This window comes from Hyperoodon ampullatus (assembly GCF_949752795.1).
Source record: "Hyperoodon ampullatus genome assembly, chromosome: 2".
NCBI classification, from domain to species: domain Eukaryota; kingdom Metazoa; phylum Chordata; class Mammalia; order Artiodactyla; family Ziphiidae; genus Hyperoodon; species Hyperoodon ampullatus.
In genome coordinates, this window is record NC_136915.1 from 151,703,820 (window position 1) to 151,726,861 (window position 23,042).

Genomic DNA, 23,042 nt, shown 5'->3' on the forward strand with positions numbered 1-23,042 from the left:
GTGGCGGGCTGCACAGGCTCCTGGGAGGGGAGGTGTGGATAGTGACCTGTGTTCACACACAGGCTTCTTGCTGGCGGCAGCAGTGGCTTTAGCATCTCATGCCCATTTCTGGGGTCTGCGCTGATAGCTGTGGCTTGCGCCCGTCTTTGGAGTTCCTTTAAGCGGCGCTCTTAATCCCCTCTCCTTGCACACCAGGAAACAAAGAGGGAAGAAAAAGTCTCCTGCCTCTTCGGCAGGTCCAGACTTTTTCCCGGACTCCATCCCGGCTAGCTGTGGTGCACTAACCCCTTCAGGCTGTGTTCACGCCACCAGTCCTCTCCCTGCGATCCGACCGAAGCCCGAGCCTCAGCTCCCAGCCCCGCCCGCCCTGGCGGGTGAGCAGACAAGTCTCTCGGGCTGCTGAGTGCCGGTCAGCACCGATCCTGTGTGCGGGAATCTCTCCGCTTAGCCCTCCGCACCCCTGTTGCTGTGCTCTCCTTCACGGCTCCAAAACTTCCCCCCTCCACCACCTGCAGTGTCCGCCCGCGAAGGGGCTCCTAGTGTGTGGAAACCTTTCCTCCTTCACAGCTCCCACCCACTGGTGCAGGTCCCGTCCCTATTCTTTTGTCTCTGTTTATTCTTTTTTCTTTTGCCCTACCCAGGTACGTGGGCAGTTTCTTGCCTTTTGGGAGGTCTGAGATCTTCTGCCAGCGTTCAGTGGGTGTTCTGTAGGAGTTGTTCCACGTGTAGATGTATTTCTAATGTATCTGTGGGGAGGAAGGTGATCTCCGCGTCTTACTCTTTCACCATCTTCCCCCTCTCTTGCGGTACACGGGCCTCTCACTGTTGTGGCCTCTCCCATTGTGGAGCACAGGCTCCGGACGCGCAGGCTCAGCGGCCATGGCTCACGGGCCCAGCTTCTCCGCGGCATGTAGGATCTTCCCAGAACGGGGCACGAACCCGTATTCCCTGCATCGGCAGGCGGACTCTCAACCACTGCACCACCAGGGAAGCCCTTCCCCCTCTCTTTATTGCCATTTTAAACCTTGTTTTCCTGTTGATTCTATGTTTCTCTTTTGTTGCTTTCTTTTTCTTTTTGTGGTTTGATGATTTCCTTTTATTTTATGTTTGTGTTCTCTTTTTCTTTTTTGTGAATCTATTTTATGTTTTTGATTTCTGATTACCCTTTTTTTCAAGTATGTTAACCCCTTCCTATATCTGCTTCCTTTAGACTGATAGTTATGTAGGCTCAAACACAATCTAAAAAAAAATAAGAAGAAGAATCCACATTTTTTACTCTCCTCCCCCACACTTTATGATTTTGATGTCCTTTTTTACATCTTCATGTTTATCATTTTGCTGTTCCTTGTGTTTATCATTGTTTTCACAGATGGATTTTTTTCCCTTTTTTGATCTCTATACTGGCTTATTTAAGTGATTTACTTTCCAATTGTGAGTTCCTATTTCTTCTTGCTTCTTTTCTATTTAGAGAAGACCTTTCACTATTTCTTGTAGGATAGGTTTAGTATTGCTGTATTCTTTTAGTTTTTGCTTGTCTGAGAAATTCTTTATCTCTCCTTCTATTCTAAATGATAATCTTGCTGGGTAGAGTACTCTAGGTTGCAGATTATTCCCTTTCAAAACTTGTTAAATTTTGTCATTTTGAGTATAATGTGTCTTGGTGTAGGTCTCTTGGGATTCATCTTGTTTGGGACCCTCTGTGCTTCTTGTATCTGGATATCTGCTTGCTTCTTTAGGTTTGGGAAATTTTCAGCCATAATTTCTTCAAGTACATTTTCAATCCCCTTTTCTCTTTCTTCTCCTTCTGGAAATCCCTATTATGTGTAGATTGGCTTGTTATATTATCCCATAGGTCTCATATATGGCTTTCATATTTCTTCATTTGTCTTTCTGTCTGCTGTTCTGATTGGGTGATTTCCATTATTCTATCTTCCAAAGCACTTCTTCATTCTTCTGCATTATTCATTCTGCTATTCATTGCCTTTAGTTCAGCTTTTGTCTCAGCAAATGAATTTTCTAATTTTTCTTGCCTCCTCCTTATATTTTCTCGTTCCTTTTTACAGTACTCTGCATTTCTGTTGATAGCCTTTCTAAATTCTGTCAGTGTTTTCATTACCTCTTTTTGACTCAGTGTCTATTAAGCTGAAGAGGTCTGTTTCATTGTTTGTTCCTTCAGGGATATTCTCTTGGTATTTTAAGTGGGAGTGGTTTCTCTGCTTCTTCATTTTACTTCTGTTTCCCTTACTCTGTGAGTTTAGGAGAAACAGTTATCTACTGTAGTCTTGGAAGGCTAGATATATGTGGGAGCATCCCTGTGTAACTTGTGTGGGTTTAATATTTTTGGCATGAGAGCTGCTTTTAGTTTGGATGCCTTCCACCTCTTTCCTCAGCATGTCCTGGCTGTTATCCCCTTGATAGGGGGTGTGCAGATGCGGTGGCTCATGCATACTCCCAGGGGCTGCAACAGCAGGGGGAGCAATTGACTCTTGCTCATGGGTCTCTCAGCAGTGGCAGCAGTCTGAGCACACTCCCTGGGCCCATGACAGGGTGGGGACAGTGATTGGCACTCACTCCCAATTCTCTCGGAAGTGGCAGGGACCCACACCCACCTCCGAAGCCCATGATGGCAGTGGGGGCTCACGCCCACCCCCAGAGCTTGTATAGGCTGTCCTGTTACCTGAGAGCCTGAATGGGGAAAGAATTTCCTAAGTGGTCCCACCCCTCTCTTTGCACACCCCCCAACAATGGTGCCTTGCCACTCTGGCTGGCTCAGGCTTCTTCTGCATATACCCTCAGCGGCAGCCACCCCCTGCTCCAGCCCCTTCAGGCTGTCTCCACGCAGTCAATCCCAGTTCTTTCCCCAAGTTGACCTCTGAAGCCCAAGCTTTAGCACCCAGCCCCCAACCACACCGGGGACAAGCGTCTCAGGCTGGGGAGTGCACAGTGGTGGTATTGACCATCTGTGAAGGTCTCTCTCTGTTTTGCCTTCCACAAACTGGTTGTCATACCCTCCTCCAAGGCTCCAAAGTTCCCCCTCTATCCTGGCTGGTCTCCCCGCCAGTGAGGGGACTCTCCAGGATTTGGGAACATTTCTTCTTCCATGGCTCCCTCCCAGGGGCACAGGCCCTATTCCGATTCCTTTTTCTCTCTCTCTTTTTCTTTATTCTTTTGTCATACCTGGTTACATGGAGATTTTCTTGCCCTTTCAGAAGTCTGAGGTCTTCTGCCTGTGTTCAGTAGATATTCTATGAGAAGTGTTCCACACAGAGATGTATTTTTGATATATTTGTGGGAGGAGGTGAGCTCCACGACCTACTCCTCCACCATATTGATCCCCCTTCTGTTTTATTTTCTAATATAAGCATTTAAGATGATAATTTTTCTCTAAAGTACCACTTTAATTGTATTTCACAAGTTTGACATGTAGTGTTTTGTCTCTAAGCCTTTCTAAATATTTTTAATTTCAATTATAATTACTCTTTAATCCATGAGTTATTTAATGTTTTTAGATCTCTTTCTTTCATGGATGTTATTTTCACTAAGTTTAATAATTCTAGGAATAGACTTATTTTTTCTTTAGCACATTAAGAATATTGTTGTACTGTTCTCTAGCTTTCACTATTGATGAAAAAAGCAGTGTAATTGTCATTTACTTGAAGGTTATATATCTTTTCTCTCTGACTGCTTTTTTATCTTTTCTTTTCTCTTAATTTTTAATTTTTAAAATAAAAATTTATTTTATCATCTATTTATGACAAGGTACATGAAAGGCAAAGTGTTTCACATCATAGATTGCACTTCCAACTCCTTGGAATATTCATTTCTTTGGCTGAGAGACTCGACAGGAAAGGCAGGCAATGCTTAGGCAACTAAAATAAGGTTGGGGCCAAGGGGAACAATACTAACATCATCCTCACAGGGAATGGGCACAAGGGGGCTGTTAGTAGCAAGCTGATTTTCTAGAACTGTTAGCTGGAAGCATAGGAGCACTACTTCTGGACATTCACACTGTCTCAGGCTTCAGTCATCCCCACCACACAGGTACAGAGCACTTTCTGGTAATCACTCTTGGTGTCTTGCTGGATGTAGTAGTACAGCAATTTGGAGACCATGATTCTAATCAACACCTTATAATGAGTCCCCTTGCCTTTCATGGAGTCGTATACAGCAAAATGCAGGGGCTTATTATGAATACACTAGGCCAGGTTCAGGAAAGCATTTTTCTGGTCTCCTTTGACCTCTTTCTTGACACTCTTTAACATGTTATAAGGTCCATAATTCTTGTACCTTTCAAATACTTTCTGGGGGTGACACACACTCCACTTGATCATGATGCTGATCCATTTGAGAACCTCAGTTCCTCCCCTCTTTAGTACAATAGAGATCCAAGGAATCTTGGTCAATCAAAACAAAATCAATGACAGAGCCATCTCTCCTCTTCTACCCTTTGCAGGGGCAACCGTCCGCTTGCAGAAGTCACCAGATATGTCAGAAACAATGTCCTTCTCCAGATCAGTCTTATACACTTCCTTGTAGACTGTTAATTTCCTGTAGCTTCTGGTTGGTCCTTGAGCAAATGGTCTCAATGAGGCAGTCCTTATCAAACCCCAGCCCCTACATGGAGGCTTTCAGTTCAGAAGCATAATACTGAGCATGTGTTTTCAATGGGCCTCAAATCACCATCTTCAGGTGACTGGACAAGGCTGACTTCAGTGTTGATGCAAGTTCCTTTTTGGTCTTTCTCTGGTAGGCAATATCCTGTCTCTGTTCATTGCTGCATTTGGTCAAGATGTTGATGATGGTAACTTCATCTGTACCTTTGGTCCTGATGGCTGTTTCAATGTTCAAAGCATTCTACTCAGCATCAGAGTTGTAGGCTTTGACTGACCTGTATGTACTTGAGGGTGTAGTGTAATCACCCTTCAGGCTGGGCTTGTACAGAATTTCATAAGCAGTAGACATTTTGACAGAAGCTGGGCCAAGTACAAAGACAAGTACCAAGAGCTAGGAGCATTCCCATATGTGGACCTTTTTTTTTTTTTTTAATTTTACACATTCTGAAAGTTTCACTATGATGTGTTATAGGTGTGGATTACTTTTTATTTAAACTGCTTGTGATTACCTGGGCTTCCCAATTTTGTCAGTTATCTATTCTTCAGTTCTGAGAAATTTTTAGCCATCAACCCTTCAAATACTGCCCCTTTTTTGTCTCATGTCTTTTAGAATTCCAATACAATCTTTCTTGCCTACTTTTTATCTCTTTGTCTCTCTGAACTTCATTCTGCACAAGTTATTTAGATCTGTCTTCCAATACAGTAATTCTCACTTCAGCTTTGTCTAAGCTGCTGTTAAACCTGTCCACTTCATTTTTTAAACTTTTTTTTACATTGAGAATATGTAACACAATTCAGAAAAGTACAAAAATATAAATGTATAGCTTAACAATTAATTATGAAACAAATACCAAATAATCACCCTATAAATGGAACATTATCAATAGTCCAGAAGTCCCTTGTGTCTCTGTTTCTGATCCCCAGCCACTACTTCCACCAGAGATAATCATCAATGTGACTTTAGTTAATCATTTCTTTGCTTTTCTTTATAGTTTACCAGCTATATCAATTTTTGTTTGTTTTAATGTAACGCTCTGTATTATGTGTCTTGCATCTTTTATTCAACATAATATTTAAAAATTAACCCATGTTTGTACCTGCGGTTCACTAACTTTCCCTGCTGGGAGGTAGTATAGCTCATGAGAATATTATAATTTTTTATTCTATTTTTGAAAAATATTTGGATTAGTTCTTTCCCCTTTTTGTGGAGACTATTTTCAACAATGCTGCTATGAACATCACTGTATATGTATATTGAAACACATGTGCATAAATTTCTTAAGACTATGTACTAGGAGTGGAATTTTTGGGTCACAGGTTATGTATACCTTTAATTTTACTAGATAATTCCAAGCTATTTTTCAAAATGTTTGTTCCATTGAAATTTTTATTTCAATTGTTTTACTTAATTCATTTTTAGAAATTTTATTTCATTCTTTAAGTCTGCTTGATAATATATTCCCTTGCTCTTTATGCATATTTTAAATTTCTTCTTTTATTTTCCTTAAGTTTATACTTATTATATATGTTTTTTTCAGATGATTCCAAAATAGAAGCTTTGCAGGCATGATTCTGCTATCTCAGCGTTTCTCAGCATTAGCACTATTGACATCTTGAGCCAGATAAGTCTTTATTGTAAGAGGCTGTTCTGCATATTAGAGGATGTTTGACAGCATCCCTGACCTCTACACACTGGATGCCAAGAGCACACACATTCCCCTCCCAATTGCAACAACCAAAAATATCTCCTGGAGGGCAAAATTGCCCCAGCTTGTGAACAACTATATGCCCTCTACTTTTTCCCTTATGAGACCTCACTCATGGTGTCTTGTTTCCTTGTGTTTTGTGAGTTTTTAAGGTAAGCTCATGTTTCTTAAACCTGTATCAGTGGGAATTCTCTGATGCCTAGATTGAAATGTTTTACTTTGGGACTGTTTTCCATTTGCTACTGCCAGGCACCTGAGGATGCTGCCAGCTCAGGATCACACAAAAAATAAATATTTGGATGTAGGTTTTTTGAATCATCAAGATACTGTGAATTTTGGGCAGCAAATCTGCACAAGGGCTAGCTGGTAGTTACTAATTCTCAAGAGAGATGTTTTTCTCCCTTCTATTCAGTGCCAGGTTTAAGGCAGGTGGGTAGAGCACAGACTTATTTTTAATTCGCCCTTATGATGAATTGTAGCCTTTGGGTTCCAGGTTTATGGGATTATACTGGGAGTGTGGACTCCTGTTAGACTTTTTACATTTGACAAGTCCTCCATGCCTTGCAAGATTTGTGAAAATTGAAACTCATTATAAATGCTGAAATTAGTACAGGCTTATATTTCTGGTTTTTATGTGATGTTAAGGCTTCTGAATTTACCTGTAATTTTTTCCCAGTCTATTGATGCATTTAAAAATAGTTTTTAATTATTTTGTCCAGGATTTTTAGGTTTCCTTAGTGAAAGGATCAATCACTAAAGTACTAGGCTGGATTTCACCAAGATGGTGGAGGAGTAGGAGAATGTGGAGTTCATCTCTCTCCACAAATGCATCAAGAATACATCTGCAGATGGAACAATTCTCACAGAACACCGACTGAACACTAGCAGAAGACCTTAGACACTGGAAAGGACAAGAAAGATCCCTGCATAACTGGGTAGGACAAAAGAAAAAAGGGAAAAAGAAGAGGAGAGGAAATGGGATGGGATCTGTACCCCTGGGGGGGAACTGAAGCAGAGAAGTGGTTCCCTCATTGAGGGAAGCCTCCTCACCAATGAGGAAATCAGTTGGGACAGAAGGGGAATATCTGTGGCTGTCAGAGGAGGGTGAAATGGCCAGTCTGTGGCAGACAGGACAGAGTGAGACTTACACAGACAGTCCGTGATGCAGCCTTGCAAGGCCCAGACTGGGACATGTGTCCACTGGTGCACAGTGGGGCTGAGAGCTTGAATGTGGGGACTAGAGAGAAAACCCAAGAGGAGAAAGGCTGTTGGCTGTGAGGAGACAGCCTGAGGAGACGGGAGGGGGGATATCTACAACTGGAAATGCTTGTGGAAGAAACCCAGACTGCCATAGAAGCAAGGCACCACTGTTGAGTGGCTGCCTGGCGATAGGAAAGTCTTCCACTAGGGCCAGATCTCTCAGGCCCATGGCCACCAGCTTTCCTGCATACCTGCTGCCACCGGAAACCCTATGACACAGGCAGTCATGCAACCTCCATGCCCTGTCCTCACCAGGGCAGACCAGAGTGTTCCAGGGCAGCCTTGGGAGCAGACTCCTGTGGATGGCCCACATGCAGAGGTGGAGCTAAAACCACAGCTGAGACCCAGGGGCAGGGCAACTAAGGAAGAGGAATGAAAATCTTTCTGTGACGTTGCACAAACTGCAGTTTAAAACCCCACAATCAGCTTGGTAAACCCTGCATCTATGGAATATCTGAATGGACGAGTGTTCCCACAACTGAAACCGGTCTAGCTCTAGCAGCTGTGGATTTTGGGGATTAGTACCCATGGAAGTTGGGCCACGTCAGAGTCTGAGATGCATCCATAGTGCCCACAGAGGGACTAGAGACATACCTAGAGGTTTTTGAGGGCCTCCTGGGGAGGTGGAGGTTAGCAGTGACTCATAGTTCGGGCAAGGACAGCTGCAACACCAGAAAAATGTAATTTTTACTATTTTTTTATGCTTTGTTCTGTTCTGCTGTTGTTTTTTTAAATTATTATTTGTTTTTATTTAGTTTAAAATTTTTTTATTTTTTTATATTTCTATTTCTATGTTACCTTTTTGGTGTTCTGTGTATTTTCCTTGTTTTTTTCTTTCCTTTGTTCTATTTTCTTTTTATCTTTTTTTCCCGTCTTCTATGTGTTATCTTTTTAAATCCTTTTTTATCATTTTTGAGTGTTTGTTTTGTTTTCTTTCCTTTTGCCTTCAGTTTGCATCCTGCTTTTTTTGTATGTTTTGTTTTTAATTGTTTGATTTCATTTTGGGGTCCTTTTGTTTGTCTGGTTGTTTTCTTGTATTTTGTTTTCTCTGTTTTTGTTTATATTTCTTGTTTTGTATGTGTGTGTTTTTTTGTTTTTGTTCGGTTTTGCTTTTACCATTTATCTGGGGTTTTGTTTGTTTGTTTTTAATTATTGTTGATGCTGTTTGCTTGTTTTTGCTTTGCTATTTGTCTTGGGTTTTGTTTGTCTGTTTGTTTTCATCCTGACCTTTTTCTCTTCTTTTTTCTTTTCTTTTTTTCCCCTTTTTAACCAAGATGTGTGGTTTGCAGGGTTTTGGTTCCCAGGCCGGGGGTCGGGCCTGAGACTTGGGTGGGAGTGCCGAGTCCAGGAAACTGGAAAGCCAGAGAACTCCCAGCCCCAGGGAATCCCAGAGGTCTCCATCTCAACTCCAAGACCCGGCTCCACCCAAATGCCTGCAGGCACCAGTGCTGAACGCTTACACCAAACAACAAGCAAGACAGGAACACAAACCCACCCATCAGCAGACAGGCTGCCTAAAGGCACACAAAGCCCAAAGCACCCCCAAACATACCACCTGATGGGGCCCGGCCCATCAGAGGGACAAGATGCAACTCCACCCACTGGAAGGCAGGCACAAGTTCCTCCCACCAGGAAGCTTACGCAAGCGACTGGACCAACCACACCCACGGGGGTCAGACACCAGAAGCAAGAGTAACTACAACCCGAGCCTTATCCACCAGAGGGCAGACAGCAGAAGCAAGAACTACAATCCTGCAGCCTATGGAACAAAAACCACATTCACAGAAAGATAAACAAGATGAAAAAGCAGAGAACTATGTACCAGATGACGGAACAAGATAAAACCCCAGAAAAACAACTAAATGAAGTGGAGATACGCAACCTTCCAGAAAAAGAATTCAGAATAATGATAGTGAAGATGATCCAGGACCTCGGAAAAACAATGGAGGCAAAGATCGAGAAGATGTAAGAAATGTTTAACAAAGACCTAGAAGAATTAAAGAACAAACAAAAAGAGATGAACAATACAATAACTGAAATGAAAAATACACCAGAAGGAATCAAGAGCAGAATAACTGAGGCAGAAGAACAGATAAGTGACCTGGAAGACAGAATGGTGGAATTCACTGCTGCAGAACAAAGAAAAAAGAATGGAAAGAAATGAAGACAGCCTAAAAGACCTCTGGGACAACATTAAATGCAGCAACATTCACATTATAGGGGTCCCAGAAGGAGAAGAGAGAGAGAAAGGACCAGAGTAAATATTTGAACAGATTATACTTGAAAACTTCCCTGACATGGGAAAGGAAATAGCCACCAAAGTCCAGGAAGCACAGAGAGTCCAATACAGAATAAACCCAAGGAGAAACACGCTGAGACACATAGTAATCAAATTGGAAAAAATTAAAGACAAAGAAAAATTATTAAAAGCAGCGAGGGAAAAATGACAAATAACATACAAGGGAACTCCCATAAGGTTAAGCTGATTTCTCAGTAGAAACTCTACAAGCCAGAAGGGAGTGGCATGATATACGTAAAGTGATGAAAGGGAAGAACCTACAACCAAGATTACTCTACCTGGCAAGGATCTCATTCAGATTCGATGGAGAAATCAAAAGCTTTACAGACAATCAAAACCTAAGAGAATTCAGCGCCATCGAACCAGCTCTACAACAAATGCTAAAGGAACTACTGTAAGTGAGAAACACAAGAGAAGAAAAGGACCTGCAAAAACAAACCCAAAACAATTGAGAAAATGGTCATAGGAACATATATATCGATAATTACCTTAAATGTGAATGGATTAAATGCTCCAACCAAAAGACACAGGCTTGCTGAATGGATACAAAAATAAGACCCATCTATATGCTATCTACAAGAGACCCACTTCAGACCTAGGGACACATACAGACTGAAAGTGAGGGGATGGAAAAAGATATTCCATGCAAATGGAAATCAAAAGAAAGCTGGAGTAGCAATACTCATATCAGATAAAATAGACTTTAAAATAAAGAATTTTACAAGAGACAAGGAAGGACACTACGTAATGATTAAGGGATCAATCCAAGAAGAAGATATAACAATTACAAATATATATGCACCCAACATAGGAGCACCTCAATACGTAAGGCAACTGCTAACAGCTATAAAAGAGGAACTCGACAGTAACACAATAATAGTGGGGGATTTTAACACCTCACTTACACCAATGGACAGATCATCCAAACTGAAAATAAATTAGGAAACAGAAGCTTTAAACGACACAATAGACCAGATAGATTTAATTGATGTTTATAGGACATTCCATCCAAAAACAGCAGATTACACTTTCTTCTCAAGTACACACGGAACACTCTCCAGGATAGATCATATCTTGGGTCACAAATCAAGCCTCAGTAAAGTTAAGAAAATTGAACTCATATCAAGCATCTTTTCTGACTACAACACTATGAGATTAGAAATCAATTATAGGGAAGAAAACGTAGAAAACACAAACACATGGAGGCTAAACAATACACTACTAAATAACCAAGAGATAACTGAAGAAATCAAGGAGGAAATCAGAAAATACCTAGAGACAAATGACAATGAAAATACGATGATCCAAAACCTATGGGATGCAGCAAAAGCAGTTCTAAGAGGAAAGTTTATAGCTATACAAGCCTACCTCAAGAAACAAGAAAAATCTCAAATAAACAGTCTAACCTAACGCCTAAAGGAACTAGAGAAAGAAGAACAAACAAAACCCAAAGTTAGCAGAAGGAAACAAATCATAATGATCAGAGCAGAAATAAATGAAATAGAAACAAAGAAAACAATAGCAAAGATCAATAAAACTAAAAGCTGGTTCTTTGAGAAGATAAACAAAATTGGTAAACCATTAGCCAGACTCATCAAGAAAAAGAGGGAGAGGACTCAAATCAATAAAATTAGAAATGAAAAAGGAGAAGTTACAAAAGACACTGCAGAAATACAAAGCATCCTAAGAGACTACTACATGCAGCTCTATGCCAATAAAATGGACAACCTGGAAGAAATGGACAAATGCTTAGAAAGGTATAACCTTCCAAGACTGAATCAGGAAGAAATAGAAAATATGAACAGACCAATCACAAGCAGTGAAATTGAAACTGTGATTCAAAATATTCCAACAAACAAAAGTCCAGGGCCAGATGGCTTCACAGGTGACTTCTATCAAACATTCAGAGGAGAGCTAATACCTACCCTTCTCAAATTCCTCCAAATAATTGCAGAGGGAGGAACACTCCCAAACTCATTCTAGAAGACCACCATCACCCTGATACCAAAACCAGACAAAGATATTACAAAAAAAGAAAATTACAGGCCAGTATCACTGATGAACATAGACGGAAAATCCTCAACAAAATACTAGCAAACCAAATCCAACAACACAGTAAAATGATAATACACCATGATCAAGTGGGATTTATCCCAGAGATGCAAGGATTCCTCAATATATGCAAATCAATCAATGCGATACACCATATTAACAAACTGAAGAATAAAATCCATATGATCATCTCAATAGATGCAGAAAAAGTGTTTGACAAAATTCAACACCAATTTATGATAAAAACTCTCCAGAAAGAGGGCATAGAGGGAACCTACCTCAACATAATAAAGGCCATATATGACAAACCCGCAGCCAACATCATTCTCAATGGTGAAAAACTGAAAGCATTTCCTCTAAGATCAGGAACAAGACAAGGATGTCCACTCTTGACACTTATATTCAACACAATTTTGGAAGTCCTAGCTAACAACTATCAGTGAAGAAAAAGTAATAAAAGATATCCAAATTGGAAAAGAAGATATAAAACTGTCACTGTTTGCAGATGATATGATACTGTACATAAAAATTCTAAATATGTTACCAGATCAAACTGCCCCTGGCATTTTTCACAGAACTAGAACAAAAAATTTCACAAATTGTGTGGAAACACAAAAGAACCTGAATAGCCAAACCAATCTTGAGAAAGAAAAATGGAGTAGGAGGAATCAGGCTCCCTGACTTCAGAATATATTACAAAGCTACAGTAATCAAGACAGTATGGTACTGGCACAAAAACAGAAATATAGATCAATGGAATAGGATATAAAGCCCAGAGATAAACCCATATACATATGGTCACCTTATCTTTGATAAAGGAGGGAAGAATATACAGTGGAGAACAGACAGCCTCTTCAATAAGTGGTGCTGGGAAAACTGGACAGCTACATGTAAAAGTATGAAATTAGAACAATCCCTAACACCATACTCAAAAATAAACTCAAAATGGATTAAAGCCCTAAATGTAAGGCCAGAAACTATCAAACTCTTAGAGGAAAACATAGGCAGAACACTCTATGACATAAATCACAGAAAGATCCTTTTTGACCCACCTCCTAGAGAAATGGAAATAAAAACAAAGATAAACAAATGGGACCTAATGAAACTTCAAAGCTTTTGCACAGCAAAGGAAGCCATAAACAAGACCAAAAGACAACCCTCAGAATGGGAGAAAATATTTGCAAATGAAGCAACTGACAAAGGATTAATCTCCAAAATTTACAAGCAGCTCATGCAGCTCAATAACAAAAAAACAAACAACCCAATCCAAAAATGGGCAGAAGACCTAAATAGACATTGCTCCAAAGAAGATATACAGATTGCCAACAAACACATGAAAGAATGCTCAACATCATCAATCACTAGACAAATGTGAATCAAAACTACAATGAGGGTTTCCCTGGTGGCGCAGTGGTTGAGAGTCCGCCTGCCGATGCAGGGAACACGGGCTCGTGCCTTGGTCCGGGAAGATCCCACATGCCGTGGAGCGGCTGGGCCCGTGAGCCATGGCCGTTGAGGCTGCGCGTCTCTGCAACGGGAGAGGCCACAACAGTGACAGGCCTGTGCTCTGCAATGGGAGCCTGTGCTCTGCAACGGGAGAGGCCACAACAGTGACAGGCCCGCATACCGAAAAAAAAAAAGAAACAACTACAATGAGATATCATCTCACACCAGTCAGAATGGCCATCATCAAAAAATCTAGAAACAATAAATGCTGGAGAGAGTGTGGAGATACGGGAACACTCTTGCACTGTTGGTGGGAATGTAAATTGATAGAGCCACTATGGAGAACAGTATGGAGGTTCCTTAAAAAACTAAAAATAGAACTACCATACGACCTAGCAATCCCACTACTGGGTATATACCCTGAGAAAACCATAATTCAAAAAGAGTCATGTGGGGCTTCCCTGGTGGCGCGGTGGTTGGGAGTCCGCCTGCCAATGCAGGGGACGTGGGTTCGTGCCCCGGTCCGGGAGGATCCCACGTGCCACGGAGTGGCTGAGCCTGTGAGCCATGGCCGCTGGGCCTGCGCATCCAGAGCCTGTGCTCTGCAGTGGGAGAGGCCACAGCTTTGAGAGGCCCATGTAGCGCAAGAAAAAAAAAAAAGAGTCATGTACCAAAATGTTCATTGCAGCTCTATTTACAATAGCCAGGATGTGGAACCAACCTAAGTGTCCATCAACAGATGAATGGATAAAGGAGATGTGGCACATATATACAATGGAATAGTAGTTAGCCATAAAAAGAAATGAAATTGAGTTATTTGTAGTGACGTGGATGGACCTAGAGTCTGTCATACAGAGTGAAGTAAGTCAGAAAGAGAAAAACAAATGCCATATGCTAACACATATATACAGAATCTAAGAAAAAAAAATGGTCATGAAGAACCTAGGGACAAGACGGGAATAAAGACACAGACCTACTACAGCATGGACTTGAGGATATGGGGAGGGGGATGGGTAAGCTGTAATAAAGTGAGAGAGTGGCATGGACATATATACACTTCCAAACGTAAAATAGATAGCTAGTGGGAAGCAGCCGCATAGCACAGGGAGATCAGCTCGGTGCTTTGTGACCACCTAGAGGCATGGGATAGGGAGGGTGGGAGGGAGGGCGATGCAAGAGGGAAGAGGTATGGGAATATAGGTATATGTATAACTGATTCACTTTGTTATAAAGCAGAAACCAACACACCATTGTAAAGCAATTATACTCCAATAAAGATGTGAAAAAAACATACAACAACAAACAAACAAACAAAGATGTTACCAGAAAACTACTAGAGCTCATCAATGAATTTGGTAAAGTCTCAGGATACAAAATTAATTCACAGAAATCTCTTGCATTCCTATATACTAACAACGAAAGATCAGAAAGAGATTAAGGAAACAATCCCATTTACCATCGTATCAAAAAGAATAAAATACTTAGGAATAAACCTACCTAAGGAGGCAAAAGTCCTGTACTCAGAAAACTGTAAGGTACTGATGAAAGAAAGCAAAGATGACACAAATAGATGGAGAGATATACCACATTCTTGGACTGGAAGAATCAATATAATGAAAATAACTATACTGCCGAAAGCAATCTACAGATTCAATGCAATCCCTATCAAGTTGCCAAGGGCATTTTTCACAGAATTAGAACAAAAAATTTTACCTTTTGTATGGAAACACAAAAGACCCCGAATAGTGAAAACAATCTTGAGAAAGAAGAATGAAGCTGGAGGAATCAGGCTCCCTCACTTCAGACTACACTACAGAGCTGTAGTAATCAAAACAGTATGCTACTGGCACAAAAATAGAAATATAGATCAATGGTACGGGATAGAAAGTTCAGAGATAAACCCATGCACCTATGGCCACCTAGTGTATGACAAAGGAGGCAAGAATATACAGTGGAGCAAAGACAGCCTCTTCAATAAGTGGTGCTGGGAAAACTGGACTGCGGCATGTAAAAGAATAAAATTAGAACACTCCCTAACACCATACACAAAAATAAACTCAAAATGTATTAAAGACCTAAATGTGAGGCTGGATAGTATAAAACTCTTAGAGGAAAAGATAGGCAGAACACTCTTTGACATAAATCACAGGAAGATCTTTTTCAATCCACCACTAGAGTAATGAAAATAAAAACAAAAATAAAGAAAAGGGATCTAATTAAACTTAAAAGCTTTTGCACAGCCAAGAAAACCATCGACAAAATGAAAAGACAGCCCTCAGAATGGGAGACAGTATATGCAAATGAAGCAATTGACAAGGGATTAATTTCCAATACACACAAACAGTTTATGTAGCTCAGTGTCAAAAAAACGAACAACCCAATAAAAAATGGGTGGAAAACCTAAATAGACTTTTCACCAAAGAAGACATACAGATGGCCAACAGGCACATGAAAAGATGCTTAACATCACTAATTATTAGAGAAATGCCAATCAAAACTATAAAAGTATCACCTTACACCAGTCAGAATGGCCATCATCATAAATCTACAAACAATAAATGCTAGAGAGGGTGTGGAGAAAAAGGAACCTTCCTACACTGTTGGTGTAAATGTAAATTGGTAGAGCCACTATGCAGAACAGTATGGAGGTTCCTTACAAAACTAAAACTAGAACTACCATATGACCCAGCAATCCTACTCCTAGGCGTATATCCAGAAAGAAACATAATTTGAAAGGATGCATGCACCTCGATGTTCATTGCAGAACTATTTACAATAGCCTAGACATGAAAGCAACATAAATGCCCATCGACAGAGGAATGGATAAGAAGATGTGGTTCATATATACAATGCAATATTACTCAGCCATAAAAAGGAACAAAACAGTGCCATTTGCAGAGACATGGATGGACCTAGAGACTGTCATACAGAGTGAAGTAAGCCCAAAGGGAAAAATAAATATTGTATAATATCGTTTATATGTGGAATCTAGAAAAATGGTACAGATGAACTTATTTTCAAAGCACAAGTAGAGTCACAGATGTAGAGAACAACTTATGGTTACCAAGGCAGGGAAAGGGGGTGGGACGAATAGACAGATGGAGATTGACATATATATCTATGTAAAATAGATAACTAATGAGAATCTACTGTATAGTACAAGGAACTCTACTCAGTGCCCTGTGGTGACCTGAATGGGAAGAAAATCTAAAAAAGAGTGGAGATATGTATACGTACATCTGATTCACTTTGCTGCACAGCAGAAACTAATACAACATTGTAAAGCAACTATACTCCAATAAAAAATCAAAATAAAATAAAATAAAAGTTATTTATGACAAACCCACAGCCAATATCACACTCAACAGTAAAAACCTGAAAGCCCTCCTGCTAAAATCTAGAACAAGACAGTGATGCCCACTCTCACCACTTGTTTTCAACTTAGTATTGGAAGTCCTAGCCACAGCCAACAGACAAGAAAAAGAAATAAAATGTATCCAAATTGGAAGGAAAGAGGTAAAATTGTCATTATATGCAGGTGACATGATACTATATATACAGAACCCTAAAGATTCCACACAAAACTACTAGAATTAATCAATGAATTCAGGAAGGTAGCAGGATACAAGATTAACATGCAGAAATCAGTTCCATTTCTTTACAGTAACAGTGAAATATCAGAAAGAGAATGAAAAAAAAACCTTTTAAAATTGCACTAAAAAAAATACTTAGGAATAAACCTGACCAAGGAGGTAAAAGAGTTATATGCTGAGAACTGTAAAACATTAATAAAGGAAACTAAAGATGATTCAAAGAAATGGAAAGATATTCTGTGCTCTTGGATTGGAAAAATTAATATTGTTAAAATGTCCATACTAGCCAAAGCATTATACAGATTTAATGTGATCCCTATCAAATTACCCATGACATTTTTCACAGAACTAGAAAAAATAATCCTGAAATTTATATAGAACCATAGGAGACCCAGAATTGCTAAAGCAATCCTGAGGAAAAAGAACAAAGCATAACCCTCCCAGACTTCAGACAATACTACAAAGTTACAGTAATCAAAACAGTGTGGTATTGGCACTAAAACAGATATACAGATCAATAGAACAGGATAGAAAGCTTAGAAATAAACCCACACACCTATGGATAATTAATCTTTGACAAAATAGGCAAGAATATACAATAAGGAAAAGACAGTATCTTCAGCAAGTCATGCTGGGAAAGCTGGACAGTTGCATGTAAATTAATGAAGTGAGAACACACCCTCACACAATACACAAAATGGCTTAAGGACTTAAACATAAGATAAGACACCATAAAACTCCTAGAAGAGAACTTAGGCAAAACATTCTCTTATATAAATTGTACCAATGTTTTCTTAGGTCAGTCTCCCAAAGCAATAGAAATAAAAACAAAAATACACAAATGGGACCTAATCAAATTTACAAGCTTTTGCACAGCCAAGGAAACCATAAACAAAACAAAAAGACAAGATACGGAATGAGAGAAAACATTTGCAAACAATACAATTGACAAGGGCTTAATTTCCAAAATGTACAGACAACTCATACAACTCAACAAAAACAAAAAAACAAACAACCCAATTGAAAAATGAGCCGAAGACCTAAATAGACATTTCTCCAAACAAGACATACAGGTGGCCAATAGGCACATGAAAAGATGCTCAACATTGCTAATGTTTAGAGAAACGCAAATCAAAACTACAATGAGGTATCACCTCATACCAGTCAAAATGGCCATTATTAAAAAGTCTACAAATAACAAATGCTAGAGAGGGTGTGGAGATAAGTAGTAGTATTGCCACCTACACCATTGGTGGCAATATAAGTTGGTACAGCCACTATGGAAAACAGTATGGAAGTTCCTCAGAAAACTAAAAATAGATTCACTAAATGATCCAGCAATCCCACTCCTGGGTATATATCCAGACGAACCTATAATTTGAAAAGATACATGCACTATTCACAATAGCCAAGACATGGAAACAACCTAAATGTCCATCAATAGATGAATGGATAATGAAGATGTGGTACATGTATATGAGTGAATACTACTCAGCCATGAAAAAGAATGAAATAATGCCATTTGCAGTAACATGGATACAAGTAGAGGTTATCATACTAAGTGAAGTAAGTTAAAAAGAGAAATACAAATACCATATGATATCACTTATATGTGGAATCTAAAATATGACATAAATGAACTTATCTCCAAAGCAGAATCAGATTTACAGACATAGACAACAGACTTGTGGTTGCCAAGGGGGTGGGATGGACGAGGGCTGGACTGGGAGTTTGGGGTTAGTAGATGTAAACAATTACATATAGAATAGATGGACAGCAAGTTCCTACCGTATAGCACAGGGAACTACATTCAATGTCCTTGGATAAACCATAATGGAAAAGAGTATAAAAAAGAACCTATATATGTATATATTAGTCACTGCTGTACAGCAGAAATTAACACAACATTATAAATCAACTACACTTCAATAAAAAAAAGAAAACAGACTGAAAATCAATGTTTTAAGCTTTGAACTTAAGAAATTCAAATCACCTCACACTCATACCTGTCAGAGTGGCTATCATCAAAATGACCATAGATAACAAATACTGGCAAGGATGTGGAGAAAAGGGAACCTAGAACACTGTTAGTGGGAATGTAAATTTTTGCTGCCACTATGTAAAACAGTATAGAGGCTCCTCAAAAAACTAAAAAAAGAACTATCATATTATTCAGCAATTCTACTCTGGGTATGTGTCAGAAGAAAACAAACAAACAAACAAAAAAACAAATCTGAAAAGATGTATGTACTCCAAAGTTCACAGCAGCATTATTTACAATAGCCAAGATATGGAAGCAACGTAAATGTCCATCAGCAGATGAATGGATAAAAAATATGTCTCATATATATACAATGGAATATTACTTATCCATAAAAAAGAATGAAATTTTGCCATTTGCAACAACATGAATGGTCCTGGAGGATATTATTCTTAATGAAATAAGTCAGAAAAAGACAAATACTCTATGTTATCACTTATATGTAGGACCTAAAAAATGAAACAACAAATGAATATAACAAAACAGAAATAGACTCACAGATATAGAGAACAAACTAGTGGTTACCAGTGGGGGGAAGAAAGGGGGAGGGGCAAGAGAGGGGTAAGGGATTAAGAGGTACAAACTACTATGTATAAAACAAATAAGATACAAGGATATAGTGTACAGCACAGGGAATACAGAAAATTTTTACAATAACTTTAAATAGAGTATAAATTATAAAAATATTTAATCACTATGCTGTACACCCAAAACTAATATAATATTGTAAATCAACTATAATTAAAAAATAAATAAAAGAAATTCAAGAAAGAACAATAGATTAAACTCAAAGAAATTGAAGGAAGAAAATGATAAGAACCAGAATTAATAAAATAGAAAATAAGACAGCAGATCAATAATATCAAATTTTGTTTTTTAAAAAGTCTAATAAAAGTGCTGAAACTCTGGTAAGAATGATCAAGTGAAAAAAAGAAGACACAACTCAAAAATATCAGGAATGTAAAGGGAGGACACAAATTTACATAGGCTACAAGGGATTTAAGAAGATAATAAGATAATATTAAGAAAAATTTTGTGCCAAATATTTGAAAATTTAGGTGAAATGGAAAATTTTCTTAAAAAAAATAACAAAACTAACTCAAGAAGAAAAAAATCTGAATAGTCTTTTAGCCAGTAAAGAAATTGAGTCAGTAGTTCTACCAAAAATTCAAGAATTAAGTAATTTCAATCTTACAAAAACTCTTCCAGAAATATAAACAATGAAAAATTGTGAACTCATTTTATGGACCTAGAATAATATTAATACCAAAGCTAGATTTAAAAAAAGCATGAGAACAGAATTTTAGGCCATTTTGTTTATTAACATACATGCAAAATCTAAACAAAATATTAGCAACCAGATAGAGCAACATGTAAAAATGTACTACATCTTGACAGAGATGGGTTAATTCTAGAAATAAAAGTTGCCTTATAATTGTTTTAAAAAATTAATTAATACAATTCACCACGTTAACAGACTAAAGGAGAAAAATCATCTTACTTGCTGCTGAAAAAAGCATTTGATTGATTCTCCATTCATGATAAAAACTCTCAGCAAACTAGAAGCAGAAGGAAATTGATAAAAGATAGCTTTTTAAAACTCACAGTGAACATTATTCTTAATGGTAAATACTTGAAATCTTCTCTACAAGACCAGGAACAAGAGGAGAATGTACATTATCACCCCACTGACCTAGACGTTTTAAGCAAGACACAGAGGAGGGAAAGGAGAAAAGGAAGAGAGAGAGGAAAGTTATAAGAATTAATAAGGAGGAACCAAAATTGTTATTTTTCACAGGTGATAAGATTATCTATTGGCAAACCCTAAGAAATCCACAGGTAAATGATTAGTATAAATACAAGCATTTTGCAAGGTTACTGGCCAAAAAAAATCAATATATGAAGATCAATTTCACTTAATTTTATTTCCATGAACCAGCAAAAACAGATAAAGAATGTAACCTTTAAAACTATAGCCATTTAAAATAACATCAAAATATAAGTAACTAGGAATAAATCTAACAAAAGACTGCATGATTTTTATGAAGAAATATTTAAAACTTTATTGAAAAACATTAAAGGAAAATTATTATTTCATGTAACAAACACTTGTGCAGAACCTACTGCATGTCAAGTAATTCTAATGCTTTACAATTATTAACCTAATAAATCCTCATAACCACTCCGATGAGAAAGGGACTTTTATTATAATCATCCCATTTACAGTTAAGGAAACTAGAAAATATCACAAAGTTACAAATCCACTGAGTGACAGAGGTAGGATTTGAACCAAAGCAGCTTGGCTATAGAATCTTGTGTTAGGTTGTCTTTCTTGGTGAACAAAATAAATGGAGAGAGACATCCTATTTATGGTTTAGAATACACAAAATATAAATATGTCAGTTCTCCTCAAAATTATAAGGATGCCAAATTCTCCTCAAAATTATTTTATAGTTTCAATGCAATTCCAATCAAAATTCCAAGAGATGCCATTGTGGTTCAGGTGCAGCATCCAACCAGGTTTTGAAGTTCACCTGCAGTGCAGGGGGCAAATCAGATAACTGCTATGACGCATGTAGAAGCCAAGGACTGGGCTGTCCCATTTATTAAGCACCTACTATATTCTAGTCACTGCTCTAGACACTAGGATACAGTGATGACAAGATAGACAAGGTACTTGCTCTCATTGAGTTTTTCATCTAAGAGGGAATATATGTCTACCTCTGAAAAAATAATTGGTATCAGATTACTCCTCACACTGAGAACTTTAAAAGCTGGATAAAAGTGTTTGAAGGCACAAAGCTGGCAGCCAGGACCTGAAGAGCCAAGATCCAAAGAAAAGGGAAATGTGCTCCGTTGAGCCCAACATTCTAAAGACAATTTTCTATCAAGACAAATGTGCCTAAGTTGCGCACATGTGAGGAAAAGCTTCAAGAAAGCAAGTAGAAAACAATAAATGCTGGAGAGGGTGTGGAGAAAAGGGAACCCTCTTGCACTGTTGGTGGGAATGTAAACTGATACAGCCACTATGGAGAACAGTATGGAGGTTCCTTAAAAAACTAAAAATAGAACAACCATACGACCCAGCAATCCCACTACTAGGCATATACCCTGAGAAAACCATAATTCAAAAAGAGTCATGTACCACAATGTTCACTGCAGCTCTATTTACAATAGCCAGGAGGTGGAACCAACCTAAGTGTCCATTGACAGATGAATGGATAAAGAAGATGTGGCACATATATACAATGGAATATTACTCAGCCATAAAAAGAAATGAAACTGAGTTATTTGTAGTGACGTAGATGGACCTAGAGTCTGTCATACAGAGTGAAGTAAGTCAGAAAGAGAAAAACAAATACCATATGCTAACACATATATATGGAATCTAAAAAAAAAAAAGGTCATGAAGAACCTAGGGGCAAGATGGGAATAAAGATGCAGACCTACTAGAGAATGGACTTGAGGGTACGGGGAGGGGGAAGGGTAAGCCGGGACAAAGTGAGAGAGTGGCATGGACATATATACACTACCAAATGTAAAATAGATAGCTAGTGGGAAGCAGCTGCATAGCACAGGGAGATCAGCTCAGTTCTTTGTGACCACCTAGAGGGGTGGGATAGGGAGGGTAGGAGGTAGGGAGATGCAAGAGGGAAGAGATATGGGGATATATGTATATGTATAGCTGATTCACTTTGTTATATAGCAGAAACTAACACACCATTGTAAAGCAATTATAGTCCAATAAAGATGTTAAAAATAAAATAAAATAAAAAGCAAAAAAAAAAAAAAAAGAAAGCAAGTAGAAACTTTTGGTAATGCTTATGGATCAGGGGAGACAAAATTAGAGTTCAGGGCCCCAGGCTTTCAGCTTAGCCATCAGATAGCCTAGAAGTAAGGATAACACAGAAACAGATAAGTCTCAATTGGATCAAGTTAATCTGATCATAACCTACCGCAAGACAATTAAAGCCTTACTTGGAGGAAGTTAACATCATTGAGAGCTTCTACAGTTTCTGAGAAAAACAATAT

At 38.6% G+C, this 23,042-nt stretch overlaps 1 pseudogene across 1 annotated transcript; it reads right to left on the reverse strand.

Moving 5' to 3' along the window:
- Positions 1-4,020: 4,020 nt before the first annotated feature.
- LOC307070234 (annexin A2-like) lies at positions 4,021-4,962 on the reverse strand (annotated as a pseudogene). The gene has a single exon. The product of its transcript is annotated as an annexin A2-like (transcript).
- Positions 4,963-23,042: the final 18,080 nt, after the last annotated feature.